Source organism: Coturnix japonica, chromosome 2 (assembly GCF_054131305.1).
Source record: "Coturnix japonica strain WE chromosome 2, WE-NBRP24, whole genome shotgun sequence".
Classification (NCBI taxonomy): Eukaryota; Metazoa; Chordata; class Aves; order Galliformes; family Phasianidae; genus Coturnix; species Coturnix japonica.
In genome coordinates, this window is record NC_140664.1 from 6873972 (window position 1) to 6891430 (window position 17459).

The window sequence follows — 17459 nt, forward strand, 5'->3', positions numbered from 1 at the left end:
CCGGCATTATGTTGTTAAATAGTTAGAGCAGGCACTTTATCAGCTGAATGTATCTGTCTGGGGGTTTCTTTAATGACGCTTTTTAATTCGACGGCATTTAATGGCAATCTTAAAAATGTCAGACGCGGGACGTAAGGAAGACATTATTTATGATTTGTGCTTTTTTACTGTTTTTATTATATTTATTATTTTTATTAGTAACGACACAAAACACGCTTTCACCTTTTGAGAAGCACTTTATTTTCTTCCAGTTCTTCCCGTTGCCATCACGTCTGGGATCCCTACAATCTTGGTGTCCCCGCGATGTGGGTGGACTGAAGACATTTGACGGTGGTGACCTGGGGAGCAGGTAGCGACCGTTGGGTGGGGGGGCGGTGTCGGAGCCCACCGGACAGCAGAGCACCGCGTACAGCCCCCGGGAGGCGGCTGACGGTGGGGACCGCTCGGGCATCGCCCTGCCCAGCTCCGAGGAGGAGCCGCGGGGCCCCACGCCGTCCACGTGGCTGGCTGGCTGGGGGCGCGCTATATGAGCGGGCAGGAGGCCGGGCAGGAGGGAGGGAAGGGAAGGGGAGGGACGGGCGCCCGGAGCGGCTCCACGGGCAGCGGAGGCAGCAGTAACAGTAGCAGGAGCGGCAGCAGTAACAGTAGCAGGAGAGACAGCAGCAGCGCCGCAGCGCCGATCGCCCATAGCCGGCCATGGGGTTTGGCCGCCCGCCGGCCCTCCGCGCCCCGCCGTGAGTACCGCGGGACCCCTCCGCCTTCCTCCTCTTCCTCCTTCCCTCCCGCTTACCTGCAAATCCCGCTCACCCCGCTGCAAACGCGCGGCGGAAGCCACTCACCCCTCCCCGCTCCTCATTAAGTTCTTTATTCGGGGGTTATTTCTCTTCTTGCCCAGCAGCACACAGAGCCGATCCGGCGCCGCGCCCGCTCCGTTGCGGGGAGGCAGCGCCAGCGCAGCCGGGAGCGCCCCGCGGAGAGCGGTCGTGGGGGCGGCGAGAGCGGCGTAACTTCAGGACATCCCCGAGCCGCCCGCCTGCATCAGTCCCGTACCCGCTTGTCTATTATGATCATTATTATTTTTGTCTCTGCTTGCTTTCTTCTTTTTTTTTCTTCCCCTCGCTGTGCCGGTATTGCTCCGTTAGAGGAAGGAAGCGGACCTTTGGTACCCGCGCATCTCCGCCGGCTGTATTAATTTCCAGCACAGTGTAAATAACTAATCTTCGAGGTCAGCAGTTTGTCAGGTGTTCGTACGGCTCTCTTGGTGTCTTCTCCAGCCAACAGTTGGTGCGTGCCGTGGTGGAGGTGGATCTTAGGCTTTGTGAAAATGATAACAGCCAAAATCGACTCATTTGAGATGTGTTTGGTTGTTTTTTTACAACTCTTTATAAACCTTGAGTTCCTCTGTGTTAAATACTCCAAAAGAACTCATTCGTATATAGTCGTAAGTCAGAATTCTATCTTTGCCTGCTGGGTACGCGTGTGAAGGGAGAACCTCCCTTAGTATGGATCGTTTTGGGGAGATTGGAAGGGTGACAAAGCCCTTGTAATCTTCTGGGTCTGTTTAATAAGCTCCTGAAGCTCTCTTGGAAAAGGAAATTAAATTGCAGCATGGAAAAGAGACAGGAAATTTGAGGATATGAAAAAGAAACTCCACCTTTTGTTTCGATCCCATCCTTGTGTGTTCCTTCTGAGCGTTGGTGCTCTCCGTTGACATAAGGCACAAAGAAGTGTTGCCCCTTACCGAAACTTTCCTACCACTTGACAGCTGGGAATGCTCTCTCCTATGCACATGGCTTTATGTTATGCACATGGCTTTAGCTTAAGGGCTGGCTCTGTGCAGAGCATTTGCTTGGGAATACTTGGTCTCTACTTGGATCCCCGCTTAGTATCCTGTGTGATCTTTTGCCTGTATCCTCACCCCTTCTCAATTTTTAGGGCCTGACCCAAAGCCCGTGGGGTGCTGTCTGCTGTAATGCTTTAACAGAGCTTCTCTTGAGTTAGAAGCTGGGGTTTGCCCCAGTCCTCCTCTCCCACTTTTAGCTGAACTTCTGGTCCCTCCTGGGAACATGATGGTTATGAATGGGTTTGAATTTTGAAGTTTATGAATGGTTGTGTGTGAATTAAAAGGGTCTGTGAGTAGTTTTCTTGTTTTACACTTAGTTTCTTGGTTATCCTGGAGACGGCAGAACCCCCTTGTTGGTCCATGGGGAACTTGTTGATACGTCCCCCTCCCACTTCCTCACTCCATTTGCTTCATTTGGGTGCTGCTGGGGGGTAACATTTCAGCAGGTTTAAATCCTAAGCAGTGACAAAGCCGTGCTTTGTAGCCCTACCCAAGCAGCTTCTGATCTCTTTACCACTGGGTTTTTAAAGTATGCTTCTGTCAGGCGTACTAGTGTTGCACTTTTCTGCTAGAAGCATGTGAGGGCACAGTGTCTGATGGAGCAAAAGGAGAGAACAATCCAATTCCATGTTCTTTGGGCTTTCTGTTTGTGCATGGTTTGCTTGTGCAGGGGAACAGTGAGTTGCTCTGTTTGGATCAATTTTTCACACATCCCAACCAGAAGGGAACTCTCAGTCTGGACTGCAGTTTTTCTTCCAAACTTGATATTATTAACACTACGAGAACTGCAACTGCAAAGTAACTTTTAACACTAAGCATCATTTTGTTTAAGGCTTTGCATCTGCTTTTTTCTGTTGCTGGAAAACTGGGAGTAATTTGAGGGGAAATCAGGGGTCATGTGGATAGAAGTTCCATCCTCTTGGCTATAACAGCATCCTTTATTCCAAATGCATTGCAAATGCTGCTATTAAATGATAGCAGTAATTCTTTTTTTTTTTTTTATTAAGGTCGCCTTGCAGAAGTGTTTTCAGAAGTGTGGTGAAGCAGAAATGTGCTTCTAAGAGCAGATCCGGCTCCACAGCAAATTTAACATGCTGTTAATCCCACCACCTGGTGGAGCTTTTTATGGCGCCAGCTGAGGAACGCTGGATAAGCACGCGTTTTTGTTTGGGTTTGCTGGCCAGATGCCGTGAGTAGAGTTGCTTTAACTTTTTCCTTCCTCGCTCCAGGCTTAGTTTTCTGTGTGTTCTACCTATTCTGTACTTTGCAGACGGGAGCGCAAGGCTGTGGGTTTTTCATCTGAAGTAACGTTTCTGTGCAGACAGTTATATCAGTGACAGATTTCCTTCCTTCCTGCCTTTCTCTTTCTCTTTCAGCACACATTCTTTTTTCCTTTCTCCTTTTTATTTCAGAAATATGATGTTGGCATAGATCACAACTGTAAGCTGGGCATTCAGAAGCTGCTTGTTTTCACCTAGGGGGGCAAACGACAAACATGGAGGAAGTATCTCATCAGGAAGAGGGAAGCAGTGATATCTCTTTGTTTATCTGAGATTACTGGTGAAGGTTAAAGCATGTGGGTGTGTGTAGAAGTGTTGGATTCCTTTGCTCCTGTCTTATGTATGTAGACCTGCTTGATTGCATTAGAATATGTAATGTTTGTTATCTGCTCGGTGAAGATGCTGATAAGTCAGAGGTGTATGCAAATACATCAGAGTGGAATTAGGTACCACAGTGCAAAACTTTCTGTTAGCAGACCCCAGAAAACATCTGTGTAGGACAAGAGGCTGAAACATGCAGACAAACTACTGCTGTGTGTGTTTATGTTGCTTTTACTGCCTTCAGGTCTGTGTCTAACGACAAGAGACTGACCCAGACAGGCTACAGCTCAGGAAGGTGGCAGCTCCAACATGCCTCACAAGTTCTGCTGTGGTGCATCTGGTCCCACATCTGGTCCTATTTATCCGAAGCTGGATAAATGCCTTTGCAATCGATCCCTATTCATTTAGCCTTGTAGGTGTCTGCTCCAGTGTGCTGTGTAAACCATGCCCAAGGCTTTGGGGTCTGCACATTTGATCTCCACTGAGCATAGGGGGAGTGCAGTTTTCTACCTGCAGGAATCTGTCTTTCAGCATCTTGAACGCAATGTGACTTTTAAGTAACAAACTGAAACACTTTATGGAATATACAACAAGCTCCTGTTGGTTGGGTTTGTCCAATACACACTGTTGGGAAGTACAGAACACGAGGAATGGATGGCTATGGTCAGAGCCCACAGGGACCAAACATGACCTTCCCCATATTTTGCTGCCTGCCATAGGACTGCTGCTGCCATGGAGGTACCTGTATATACTTTGGGTGTTCCTAAAACTTCACTGAGCTGGAGACATTGTTATCCAACCCCTTGGAGGGTAGTTCTGCAGAGCAAAAACCAGCACAGGGAAGTTTAAGTATTCAGCTGAATGCTGGAAGCAAGATTAAAATGCCTTTGGACTGGATAAATCGCTACTGAAATTTTCCCAAGATTGGCGTATTTCTTTAAGTTATTACTTTTTAGCTGTTGATGCACCAAAACAAAGGTTGTTCCTTTTAAAGGACACAACGTTATTTCTGGAAGCTGGATCTTCAATCAAGGACTTAAACTTACATATCTGAAGTGCTGGATGTGCTGACACATCACAGTGCTGCACCAGCTCAACAGAGAAATCTAATTCTATCAAGCCTGCCAGCTCAGTTAATATGACCCTGCTAGGGGAGTGTACGGTGTCACCTCCTGATTTTTAGGTAAGAATCAAGTTCTCTAACTCCAGCTGAAATTCAACAAATGCTATGGGTGGCCAGAACTGGATTTATTTTCAAGGTAACTGCTTACAGTATGGCATGTAAAACTAAAGATCAGTTTAGAAGATGTTGCCTGAATATTAAGGTCAAAGTACACCAGTTGGTGTACACCAGAAAGTCCTTGTTTGGGCTCAGTCTGGAAATCAAATACTTTGCTCTGAGACTTCTGAAAACTGTATGGAAAGAACATGGTGTTGAGCTACCTGCAACTTGGATTGGAGCTAACCTGTCTGTATGAGTCTCTTGTATGGTGCCCTGCAGCTATCAGGGTGCAATAAGGACTTTCATGCCAGTATCTCAAGTTCCTTTAATCTGATGGGATATAGTGATGCCTTTCACATGATCTGCCCTTGGACTGCATTAGTGCGAGCCTTTAGTCGTTATTGCTCCATGCATCTCATGTTTTCTCTTATTAATTCTTGCTGAATAGGTTTGTGAAGGTGATCTGACTTTTAGCTTTTGATTTGGTGGGGAAACAACCAGGTCAAGATAATCATCAGATCATAATTTTGGTTTTGAAAAAAATACAAGGTATTCTTGCTTTTTGGTTCACTTAAAGTAAATTCTGTGTCAATTTCAAACACTTTGAGATAAAGCAAAGAATTCTGACTGGAAGAACCAAAAGGAAAGTAATATCAGGACGATTCCTGTGGTCACACAGGATCGTATCCATCCACATTTCTTACAGTGCAGCTCACCTGCTTGGCAGCCAACTGCATACCTGGTCCAAGATTTGCCATTTGGGTTTCTAATGTGGTGCTAATGTGGTTTGCCATTTGGGTTTGGATGTGGTGCTCAGGGGTATGATTTAGCAGAGGGTTTTTAGAGTTAGGGTACTGTGGTTAGGCTGCGGTTAGACTTGATGATCTTCAAGGTCTTTTCCAATGTGGGTAATTCTATGATTCTATGATTCTAACAGAAAGAAGAGTCAGGCAGTAGCAAAATTCCCGTGTCAGCTACATTCCCATTTCTCAGGAAGCACAAACTATGGAAATGTGGCATTGTGTCCTGCTGTAAGTGACACGCTGTGTGCTTGGGTCAAAGTTAAAGATACTGGGTGGAGTCTGTGTGGTTTTTTGTGTGCTAACTGCCATCAAAGCATTGAGTGTGTGAGAGGCTGAGAGCTTCCCTGGAGCTTTGGGGTGAGTTTTCCTGTTTCCTCTCCATTTGTCTTCTTTATGATCACACACTGAAATGTTTTTCAGTCTTGCCTTTCCAGTACCCTTCTGCTTGTTGTCCCTTCTTTTACATATGTTCTTCCTCTTGTTGGTCCCTGTGCTGCCATTGCTCCTTGCTAGGGGAGAACAGGCTATTGCAGGCTATTTCTGTCTCTCTGCTACTCCCTTTCCTCTGCAGTGTTTTGTCCTTTAAGAGCCTTGGTCAGAGCAAACTGAGACATCAGGAAGGCTGAGGACACTTAAACTTTGCACCTGAGGTAATGTCCTGAGTTTGAATCAGGAAAGTCTTAGTAAATCTGCAGCCTAATGGGCAGGAGATCTTTAGGGACATTGTCTACAGTGATTTACTGTCAGCCACTCCACTGAATTAGTGAAGTCATTGATGTTGTGCAAAAGCTTGGCAACAAAATCATTTGAGTTTCTGCTATGTCTGCTATAGTGATACTTGTGCTGCAAAGATTGTGCAGTTTGGTACTTAGTCCAGTTGGCTCTTGGTGCACTGCTTTTGCTGGCTTGGCTCCTGAGATCCTGTAGGGAAACAGAGAGCATTTCTATCAGTCACTCTCTGCAACTGCCACAGATTTTATATGAATATTGGAAAAATACTTACGTAAAAGTTAAAAAGAAAAAGCTTCAGATGAGAAAAGATGGAGGAAACACCAGTAATGTGGTAGCAGGATGTGTGAGCTTGATAAAGGTTTACATTTGCTAGAGCCATCTCCATGGCCAATTAATACTGCTTGCTGGGCAGTAACATGCATGCGTCTTGAACTACATGAGGAAGAACTTCACAGGAAGGGTGTCAGAGCACTGAAACAGGCTGCTCAGAGACACTGTGGAATATACATCTATGGAGATATTCAGGATCCAGCAGGACACCTACCTGTGTGACCTATTGTAGGGTTCCTCCTTTAACAGAGGGGTTGGACTCAGTGATCTCTTGGGGTCCCTTACAGCCCCTGTGATTCTGTGATTCTATGTGCATACTGGGAGATAACATAATCATACCCATTGAAGAGTGTACTGATTACAGACAGACTTTTCTTCAAGCCAGCACACATAGTAGTGTGCAATATCCAGGTGCTCTTTGGCCACTTTGAGGGACTGGAAGTGTTTCATTCACCTGTAAGATTTGTGCACTATAAGATATTTAAGGACACTGGAGAACTGAGGTGCATAGTCCAGACAGAGGGAAACTTGTGGTGATTCAGATCTCTTCCTCCAGTTACAGAAGATAAACGTGATTCAGACACTTTATTTTTCTCATGGTCATTGAAAACCATGGAAGTTTTTAGGGGGAAAAAAAAATAAAATGGTTATGGTCAATATATATAAGCTTTCCAAATGTTGCTGTGATTTGACATAATGTTCACAATTCAGACTAGGTGTTAGGAAACATGCTTCCTTATGGTGAGGCTCAAACATTGGAACAAGCTTCCTAGCAAGGTGATCCATTCCCCATGGTTATCACTGTTCAGTAGATAGTTGAGTAATGCCCTCAATAATGTGCTTTAACTCTTGGTTCGCCCTGAAATGGTCATTCTTTTGAGCTTGATCTTTGTAGGCCCTCTCCAACTGAAACACTTCTCTATTCACAGTTAAACCACACCATCGTGGATTGAACGTAGATGCCCAGTTGAGCCTGTTTGTAAAGGAGTAAAGAAGCAGGAGGTCACAGATTCCCAGAATTACAGGAGTTAGAAGACTCCTCTAGTGATCACTGAATCATAGAATTACCCAGGTAGGAAAAGACCTCAAAGATCATCAAGTCCAACCTCAGCCTAACCAGTACCCTAACTCTAGAAACCCTATACTAAATCATATCCCTGAGTACCACATCCAAACAGCTCTTAAACGGAACCAGGGATGGCGATTCAACTACCTCCCTGGGGAGCCTGGAGATTGAGATCAATCCCTCTGCTAATGAAGGTTTCCTCTTAGTCTTCTCCAGGCTGAACGGACCTGCCATCCACCAGAGCACCCAGGTCCTCCTCTGCAGAGCTCCTCTCCAGAAGGACATCCCCTGCCCTGTACTGGTGTAGGACTGTAGGCTTGGTTTTGTTTAACCTCATCAGGTTCCTCTTCACCCAACTATCCAAAAATACAAGACACTATACAGTAACTGCAGAATTTGTTAAAATATTTGCTGGTAGTGTGGAAACAAAGGAGTTTTGAATCAGTTACCTTTCTGTATCTCAGGGGTATCTTGGCAATATTGGGTCGAGTGTAAATATTGGCTGAGTAAGCTACTATGTAAGTGTGATTCATTTTAGGATTTTTTAATAGGAAGAACTGGAGGTTTGGATGGAAATGAATCAATAGGCTGCAATTGCCATCTCAGCTTGTTTGGAAGGGGATGTCTGTCTCTCTTGCACAGACAGAGGAGAATCGGATGCTCTTTTTTCTTCTGTCCTGCTGTTGGAATAGAAGAGGGGCTCAGTAGTTGTGTCTTTGCTTCAGCCTATTTAAAAGGAGTGTATACTTATCCTTTACCTTTAGCCCTAGAAACAGTGGGTGAAGAATGCTTTGTTAGGCAGAAATATTCCCAGATGAAGCCAGAAGTGCTCAGTGCGGTCACTGCCTCTGTTTCTTGGAGAAGCGTTTCCCCCAGTCCAGACAGTAGCCCTTTGTCCTGTATGTGGGGACTTTCATTGCTTTAATTGACAAACAGTTCTATCAAGCCTACTGTCTTGTTTAGAAATGAACTGGCTGTGATGCATGCATGCAGGAGGCATTGGGGTGTATCCTCAGGGAATAGATCAGAGGCAGAATGAGAGACCCTGTCCCAGTTTCTCCTTGAACTTCCTGTACATGCTTCAGATTTGCTTGGCATAAATGCATCCGTTAAGGGTTGGGTTATCAGGGTGGAATGCAAATCTTTTCACTTTCAGAAGAAAACAACAGGCTTTTCAGGACAGGGTGAGGTGCGTTACTGAAACTTGTACTGCCTATTCCTGTGCTGCTGACATCTGTCTGTTAATTATGAGATTTTACATTCAGGCATCAGTGCCTGAGGGTCACGTCAAGGGTAAAAGCAGGTGAGACTTGCACATTTTTGAAGAGCATCACCCTCTGACCTCCTCACCTCTACCAAAGGAGCTGCTTCAAATTCGTCAAAGGCAGGATCCCTCTTTTTGATATTCTTGTGTCTAATCCAGTGTCATTTGACAAGTGTAGCTCTTAGAGATGGAAGTTCTGTTATTAGGGCACTGACACTTTCCTGAATATTAAAAACTCTCGCTTTTTTACAGCTATCACAATCAATCTTTCTGATCTACCCTTGAGCTACCATGCTTTCTTCCAAGCTGATTGCTGCTCCTGGGCAGGTGCGTGGCAGCATCACTTTGGTTGGCACTGACAATATTGACTTCCAAAGAAATTAAGGTGTTTCTGCTCCCAGTACCAACTACTGCATCTGGTTTTTAATCCCCTCTTCCATCAGTAACAAATGCTGCATGACAATTTCACCTCTTTCTCCAAGACAGAATAGGGTTGTGCAGTAACCTTGAATATAGACTTGTCATATCTAATGAGCTCATTAAGGCTTGATCTGCTCATTACCTGGGAGCTCTTTTGAGCCTGAAATGTGTTAAGGAGACAGAGTAGGTAGGATGCTTCTCTCTGAGTCAGCACAGGGCTATTGCTCAGCACATGTGTTAGAATCGATTGCTGAAAGTCTCATCTGCTTAATGAGACTTGCAAAGCATCTCAGTTCTCATAATCTCTGGAACACGTGGCACTTTTTTGAACAGGCTCGTTGATGCTGATTACCTTATCTAGTTCAAGTTGGACTGTTTGCAGTGTGTTCAGCAGAGCTGTTTTCCTAGATATATCTGCCATCACTGTCCAAGAGTGTGGTTAAAGGTAAGAAAAGATTTCCTTTCTTACAGAGTAACCTCATCAGACTTCCTCCCCCTTTACAAAGGAAGTTCTTTTTTTTGAGGTGACAGTCTTTGGTACTCTACTTATAGCTCCTATTGAAATTCAACTTCCTGTCCAAAATAGTTGGGATGTGAGATTGTTAAGTTTGCCTTGAAGGCCACTAGTTCCTTTCAAACAGTGCAAGGTAAAAGATTTCAAACCTGATAAGTGAACTTTAAGGCATGCCACAGGGACTTGCAGAAAGCAGCTCGGGTGTTGGAAGAGTTATAGGGTAAAGAATTGGTTCTTCTTGACACACTTGGCATCCATAATTAAAGGTGTCCATCAGTCAGGCTGCTCAGCAGGCTATTTTAGGAGGCATAAGCACAGTAAGCATCACGGCAGAGAGACTGAACTACTCCACATCAAATGAGAATAGTATTTATGTAGGCTCATGCTGTCCTCAGCAGGTAGCTTCACAGTCCTCACAAGAAATGAGGAACTGCATCTTGATCTCAATAGGAAAGAGACTAAGACACAGTCTCTTATGCCAGGTTTCCCAATGTGCACACTCAGACCGGTGCATCAGCACAATCCTGAATGGCAAAACTTGTATACTTTTGATACAGTGGCATAGGGATGCATAGTTTTATCATGACAGTGATTTGCTGATGTGTTTTTTGTTGTTGTTGTTGTTGTTGTTGCTGCCTGAAGCTTCAAAGCAGAAGGCAAAAGGGAAATAACTCTCAGATAGCCCTGCATTCATATGTGTCAGCACTGGAATACCTGTTGAGATGCCTTGTAAGGAAGTTACATGCATCTGGCTAAAGCTCCTCTTATGTTTTCCTTTGAAATATGCCTGGAACCAGGGACAGATACTGTAAATCAAGGTAATTAAATGTGTTGGTTTCTTGTAAGAGATGGTTACTGTTGTTCATTTCACGGTTCAGGGGTCAGGAGGGATCTTAAATAAAATGGTGCTCTTCCTGTGTAATATACCTTCTTTATTTTGTTTTATTTTATTTATTTTATTCTAATTTCAAGGCCCAATACATTTTCAGGCAGAAGTACTTTGCAATAATGAATGTCTGTTTGTCGGGGGCTATCAGCAGCACTTTCGAACCTCAGTTCATAGTGCTTTAGGCAGGGTAGGAGGGGGATGTGCTGAAGGAGAATTTCTTTGTGCATAGAAGAATTAGAATAAGCCCAGCACATGGTTTGTACTTAACTCTGCGAGCCTGAATCTGATCTTCCTTTTACTAATCTCTATAGGGATTATTCCTGATTTACACCATGCTGAATGACACCAGAATCGGGCCTGAAAGCCTCTGAACTTCAGACATTGTCTCTAAGCAGCTGACCAGTGAATAGGGAAGAAGCAGCTTGACTCCCTACAAGTTAATTGTTTTAAATTGTCAAGCTAAGTGGACTACAGCTTGTTTAGCGGGGTTTATTTTAAACTACAAGATCTTTATCCAGGAGACTATTATAAAAACTCAAGGCTAGAATCCGTTTACTTCTATTGGACTAACAAGAGATGGTAATCAGAGGACCCTCTTTGATACATCACAGTGCTCTTTATTTGCCTAGTTCCTTTTGTCTGAGGATATTAAATAAATACTTCATTGCAATTCTAGAAGCTTCTCAGCCAGACGAGTCTTGTTAATGACCTGAAGTGACTATAGTTGCTAGCAGTGAAGCAAAAATAAGCTATTGCACTAGGTTTGTGGTCACAAGTGACATCTGGAAGAAAAAGTCTTCAACCAAGAGGGGAAGCAAGCTGTTAGCTAAAAATATGGGGGTTGTGGAATAAAGATCATGTCAGGCCTGTTTACTGTGAAGGGAATTGATCTTAGCACAAGTTCACCAAGACATCTTGGGGTAGGAAAGCTCAAGTCACCTTTATGTATTCATGGCCAGCTCCTGTACAGCTCCCAGCAGATACACTCTGTGTTCACACTTTGATTGCCTATGCATTCCTTTTGAAGGCTGTGTTTATGTCATACCTGTTTGTATTGTCATGAAAGGAAAGTGGAATACAACTTTTCCTGGGGTCACTAATACCTCATATACCCTTGCATATTTCTAAATGAACTACTCACATTTGTCTTTGCTGTAAGGAATGATCTTACTGTAGTGATATACACTGTTTGAGCTGCATAAATACAGCCGTATAATGTCAGGAAACAAGATGAGTGGCCTCATGCAGTGTCTATTTCGTTTGAATGCTTTCTTCTTGCATTCTGTTGCCAACTTTGTTTTCTTGGGAACTCTCTCATTGCCACAACTATTTCAGATGCTCCAAGCTTTAAGCTACAATGGTACTACATAGCAATCAGGGTCATTAATATTTATAAGCAGTAAAAGCATGGGTGGCTTAAGTGACTGAATCACATGTCTTGATTACTGTATTTGCGACAGGGTGGTAAATGAGTCTCACAAAATGTGTAATTGCTTAGATGACCATAGTGGGTTTTTTGTTTATGGATCAGACGATACTACAGCCTGTAATTCACCTAGCACAGTGAAAAAATACAGAGTTCTGGGATACCTGTCCAAAAGGCAGAGTACAAGAAGATTTTGCTTATGTGGAGTCTCTTATCCTGTACAAACATATGCTTCTGGCTGAGAGCATGGTTGTATGGGGCTATGGCATTATGCGCCACGATGTAATAAACTATATTTGATGCGCACAACCATTTGACTGGAGAATACTCTTAATTTTCTGTGCAGTGAGTACAGAAGTCTGCTGTTTTGTCAGTCATAATTTACCTTCGTTGCCTGCTGTTCTGAACTGACAGCCAGGAGATGGATTTTCTTTTGGAGCTCTAGCCATTTGATTCAATTAAGTTTCTGTGGACAAGGGGGAATGGTTTTAAACTAAAAGAAGGGAGATTTAGGTTAGATATTAGGAAGATAGTCTTTACTCAGAGGGTGCTCAGGGTGCTGGCACAGGCTGCCCAGAGAAGCTGTGGGTGCCCCATCCCCGGAGGCATTCTAGGCCTGGTTGGAAGGGGCTCTGGGCAGCCTGAGCTGGTGGGTGGCAACCACCACCCAGTAGGGCTTGGAACTGGATGGTCCTTTCCATCCCAATCCATTCTATGAATCTCTTCACCTGTATCTCCTATGTAGAGTAAGAGACATTTTTTCCCAGTTTCTCTGCTCTCAGATGGTCCTGCAAAGGCTGCCACTACAGCAGATGTAGGGGTGGAGAAACTTGCAAATGCAACGTGTGCCACATATGAACTCTGCTTCTTTACCCAGCTGGGTAATGTTTAGCTGACAATTTTATAACGTAGAAAAAGCTGCATTTCATTGGCCAAGCACCTCATAATTTTCTGGTATTTCTAAAATGGATGACAGCACTTGGAAATATTGAGTAATTTTTAATTGAAAGGATATGATCAGTAGGTGATTAGTTTGTAAAGTGCCTTGGATGCATGCTGTGTTGTAGAGACAAGCCATCTGGAGCGAGCCTGTGGTTTGGCTTCCGTAATGAGTACCCGCAGACCACGATGCCAAAAATGAACCAGCTTTATTACGTGTATATGAAGATCTCGAGTAATTCAGTTCATTTTCGTAGATCTAAATGAACTAAAATAGGAACATAATTTGGCCCAAACTATTGATTTGCTGCTCTTAACCATTAAGTCAGAATCATCGATGTATCTTCCAGTACCCTTAATAAAACCAGCCACAACAAATCAGGCTATTGAGTTGCTGCTTCAGTCTGTAGCATTACCAAATTTGCTATGGCCAGGATTTCACTCCGTTTTTTTAGTTACAGAACCCCGTAGCTTGTATTGTTGTGGGATGCCTGAGTGGTTACTATTGTGGTTTACATGTGTGGAAATACAGGTATTCTTAAAAAATACTTAAAAAACATTGGCACTTGTCTTCTCATCACAGAAGTAGTTCCAAAGCTGAAAAGAAATGGTTAGAACTTTGGATTGATCATACAGTTGTTAAGGTTTGAAAGACCTCAAAGTTCATCTAGTCCAACTGCTGACACATCCCACCATGCCCACTGAACAGTTTCCTTCAGTGCCACATCTACACATACGCTGTACACCTCCAGGGACAGTGATTCTACCTCTTCCTTGGGCAGCCTGTTCCAGTGCCTCACCAGAGTCACTACCTTAGAGGGACATGTAACCTAGAGACCAAGGGCATCTGCCATATGCTCTTAGCTCTTTCTCCAGCTTTTTCTGGACACCAGTGACGTTCATGTGAGAGATGTGGGACACATGGGTGCCTCTTGGGTTCTACAGCTCTTTGTGGGTACCTGCAGCAGTGCTGTCTGTGTTGCAGCTCTTGAAGTGGCTGGAGTTAATTACTCTGAAACGGAGATTGATTCGCAGCATCACACCCAAATTAATCCTCCTTCTCTCTGAAATTATCATTACACAGTCGTTTTGTTGAAGTCCAATCAATCACACTGATGTACTGCATTAAGACTCAAATCTGAAGGGCTGCCCTGTACCCAATCTGTTAGGTGTTGCAGGAAGGAGCAAGTGGAGGGAGAGATAGCAAAGGAAAAGATTCTAAAGAGGACTTCGGTCTGACGTTGGATATCTGTGCCCTGTTGGGGAGGGCACTTGTAGGAGAAGGGAAGCAGATGTATTCTATTTGATGTGCGAGATCAAGGCCTCAGAGCACTTAGCTGCTCATCTGGCTATCTTGCACATTTTTCCTCTTAATTCCTCCCTAGTGTTTAGGACTTGTTTTTCCCTCTCCTTCAGTGAAGCATTCTTATGCAAAGCCCAATCTCCTGCAACTCAAGAAAGCTTTTTATAACATAAGAAGAAAGAGGTGCAGGAGTTTTGCCTTTATACAAAAACATTTTCTCTCTCTCTTTTTTTTTTTTTTTTGTCTCCTCAAACTCGTTATTGAGCCAGCAGTACTTTAATGAAGCATTTCGTGTAGGAAAAAAAATAAAAAAGCAATTTTTTTTTTCTTCATGTAGATCTTTTCCAGATCCACAAGGGAAAGATTATTTACAGATTAAAGTCCTCTCTGCTTCCTGTGTCACTGCGAAGCAAATAATGAGCAGAATTTGAAAAGCTCTGCTATCTCCTGGCTTGGAGTGCCAGCCCCTCTCAGAACTTCAGAAATACCAGCATGCTTTTGTGGTTCCAGATGACTGTGTCTCATAGTGGATTCTTTCCTGATTTAATACTGCTAATAATGGTGTGAGCTGGATTGAAAATGTACGTACATGTTTAAAATCTCAGCTTCTGTATTTGAATTTAAGTCTTAGAGGAAGAACCCATTTGAAAATGAGTTTAAAATCTCTCTTTTTTAAATATATATATGTGTGTGTGTATATATATATATATGTGTGTATATATTTTAAATTGTGATTTCTTCAAAGCCATGCAATTCATGTAAGATTACAGATCAAGAATGAAGTTCTTGCTGCAAGCATGGATGTGTGGTGTGCTGGCACATGACGGACAGCCAGCAGTCTCTCCACAGAAGCTGAGTCACTTGGGTAATTGGGAAGTGTTGTTTTTTAAGCAGCAGCAGTGAATTCATGCTTGAAGCAGCCTCAAACAGGCAAAGAAGAGTAAACTTTAAGTTTAAATCTGCTTTGTGTCATTACTTGCTCCTTCCTTTTTCCCATGCTATGACAATCCATCAGGTAACAAAGGAAAAGTGAACCATGTCATAGATGGGAATAATAATAAGTAGCAGGATCTGTTGGATAAAGGCCCCAAACTAAAATAAGAAATATAGAAGCATCTAACTTCTAAAATACTGGAAAGAAAAACAGACACAAGTTTATCTAGAACATTTGGGCAAACTGAGTACAGGTTTCCTCTATACAAGATATGTCTCAGAGCAGGTGAGATTATCCAGCTATCCATCCTTGCCTAAAGGAAAAACACTTCTAGCTAACTGACATACGTTATTTATGAAATACCCAGAATATGTCTGTAACACATTCTGCTCCCAAACTGAGCTTTGCAACAAAATCTGGTTACACTTGGCCCTTCTGCTTGCAGTACTGGTGTTGCCACTGCTCTGAAAAGGCTGGTTTCAGTGACAGTGTTGATCTCAGCGTATCTTATCTGTTGCATAAGCATTGGATGAAGACTTGTGACCTGCAGTCTCAGGTACAAGAGATAACATTTGCTTTGTTTTTGTTCCAGCAGAAACCTGTGGTACAATCTCTGATTCAAGCCCTTGAAAGAGTTTGTAGAGTTCGGGTAAATAGAGACTTTGATCATTTTTAGAACAAGTGAAATGGATTTTTAGATAGGACGCTGGCTTGAAGATGTTTGCATGGAAGACCTGGAAAACTCAGCTTTCTCTGGTGTGGTTTAATTAATATTTCTTTTCTATTCCATTTGCAAATACGCTATCACATGAAACATTTTTGAAACAGAGCTGGCTGGGCCTACATTCTGAAGTACTGAAAATCCTTAGTCATCTGATAGAGAAGTCGCAGATGCCAAACATTTGGAGTAATGAATAAATACAGGGAACCTTTGAATGTGCAGTGTAGGAAGACTCTGGTAGCACAAATAACACCATGGGTTAGTTTTATTTCTCTCTTTTTAAGGATTTTCCGTATCCCATGTTGTGCAAACATGACGAGATGTTAAAATGTGCTAGAACAATGTTTCTAGAGATTTCGCTGTCCTAGATGGGGAATAGTGAGCTTAATACTTGGTTGTAAATACATCTGTTTATAAAATATAAGCGTGCCCCCTTTAGACAGGTAGATTTATAGTACCTAAGCTCTCAATATATAGAAGTCTTATGTAAATTACTTTGGTTTTGTAAGCTATAACCTTATAAGCCTTACTATACTAAATAAGAAGAGCAAATGTGACTTACTGATAGCTCTTTATAGGCAGCAGCCGTGGTAGCAAGTAACAGCATGTGGTTGGCAGTGTGATGAGAGCAAGTGGCCCTCAGTAGGATTTGGTGGCCCTGGAGGATCTGCTTGGTGATGAGGATGGAGGACATCTCAAAATGGGATACTGCTGGCTGCCAGCTTATGAAAGCAGAGGTTAAATATAGCCAGGATGACCCTGGACTGGTAAAAGATGCTTGGGTGAGAGAATGGATCAGTCCAGGTGCATAGTAACACCTTGTGACATCATAATGTGAGGTCTACCCAGCACGGGGTTGCTGCAAGTGAAGTGAAGGAACAGCAATGTTTGAACTCTAGTGAGGTATTGCTGCTTTTCCAATGCCTGACCCTGAAACTTGATGCTGCGCTCCAGGTATGAGTAAGCCAGAAAAGTGTACGTGGTGTGTCAGGCACTGAATCTCATGCTTTGCTCTGTATTGCTGTCTCCAAAAGGTAGAGATCTTTTTTACTGTCTTAAAGAGCTTTTCACAACTTTCTGCTGATGATCTGAAGCACCGATTGCTGATGATAACCTGAGGAAGGAATTTCTTCTGCAAAAACATCTGATCATTTGTAATTTCTGTGGCAGCCTTCCTTTGTTTACACTGTCTAAATGCTTTTTTTGTCATGCTTTGTATCAGAGCATGCATGAGCTCTTTTCTCAGTGGGATGCTCCTGCAGTGTATGCAAGTCACCAGTGATATTATAACAGGTTTGCCTTTAATTTGATAGCCCTGTTGGTCTTAACACATGTTCACTGTCACTGCAAGAAAGCTTTTATTGGCTTTTCTCAGGAAGAGATAGAGGGATGCAGGAGGAAAATTTCTCTAGTAGTAAAACATCAGTTCTCCTCTTTGCTAATATCTAAATA

The 17459-nt window shown here is 43.2% G+C and overlaps 1 protein-coding gene and 1 long non-coding RNA gene across 8 annotated transcripts in view; one reads left to right on the plus strand and one right to left on the minus strand.

Moving 5' to 3' along the window:
* Positions 1 to 216: 216 nt before the first annotated feature.
* On the minus strand, positions 217 to 1845 carry LOC146761672 (uncharacterized). 2 transcript variants are annotated; one of them, XR_014942399.1, is made up of 2 exons: positions 840 to 1845; positions 217 to 338 (listed from the first exon to the last, which is right to left on the minus strand). It is a non-coding gene; the product is annotated as an uncharacterized LOC146761672 (long non-coding RNA). The 2 variants fall into 2 exon arrangements; XR_014942398.1 differs by having other exon boundaries at positions 791 to 1845.
* Positions 551 to 17459, plus strand: part of ST3GAL1 (ST3 beta-galactoside alpha-2,3-sialyltransferase 1) — a 69732-nt gene continuing 52823 nt past the window's right edge. For 2 of the 6 annotated variants that reach the window (XM_015856350.3, XM_015856354.3), the window contains exon 1: positions 551 to 734. The gene's annotated coding sequence lies outside the window, so the exon portion shown is untranslated. Of the gene's footprint in view, positions 735 to 2850; positions 3033 to 3260; positions 4628 to 7460; positions 7604 to 16897; positions 16962 to 17459 lie in introns of those variants that run through there. The other 4 variants (XM_085536933.1, XM_085536934.1, XM_085536935.1 and 1 more) reach the window with 4 other exon arrangements.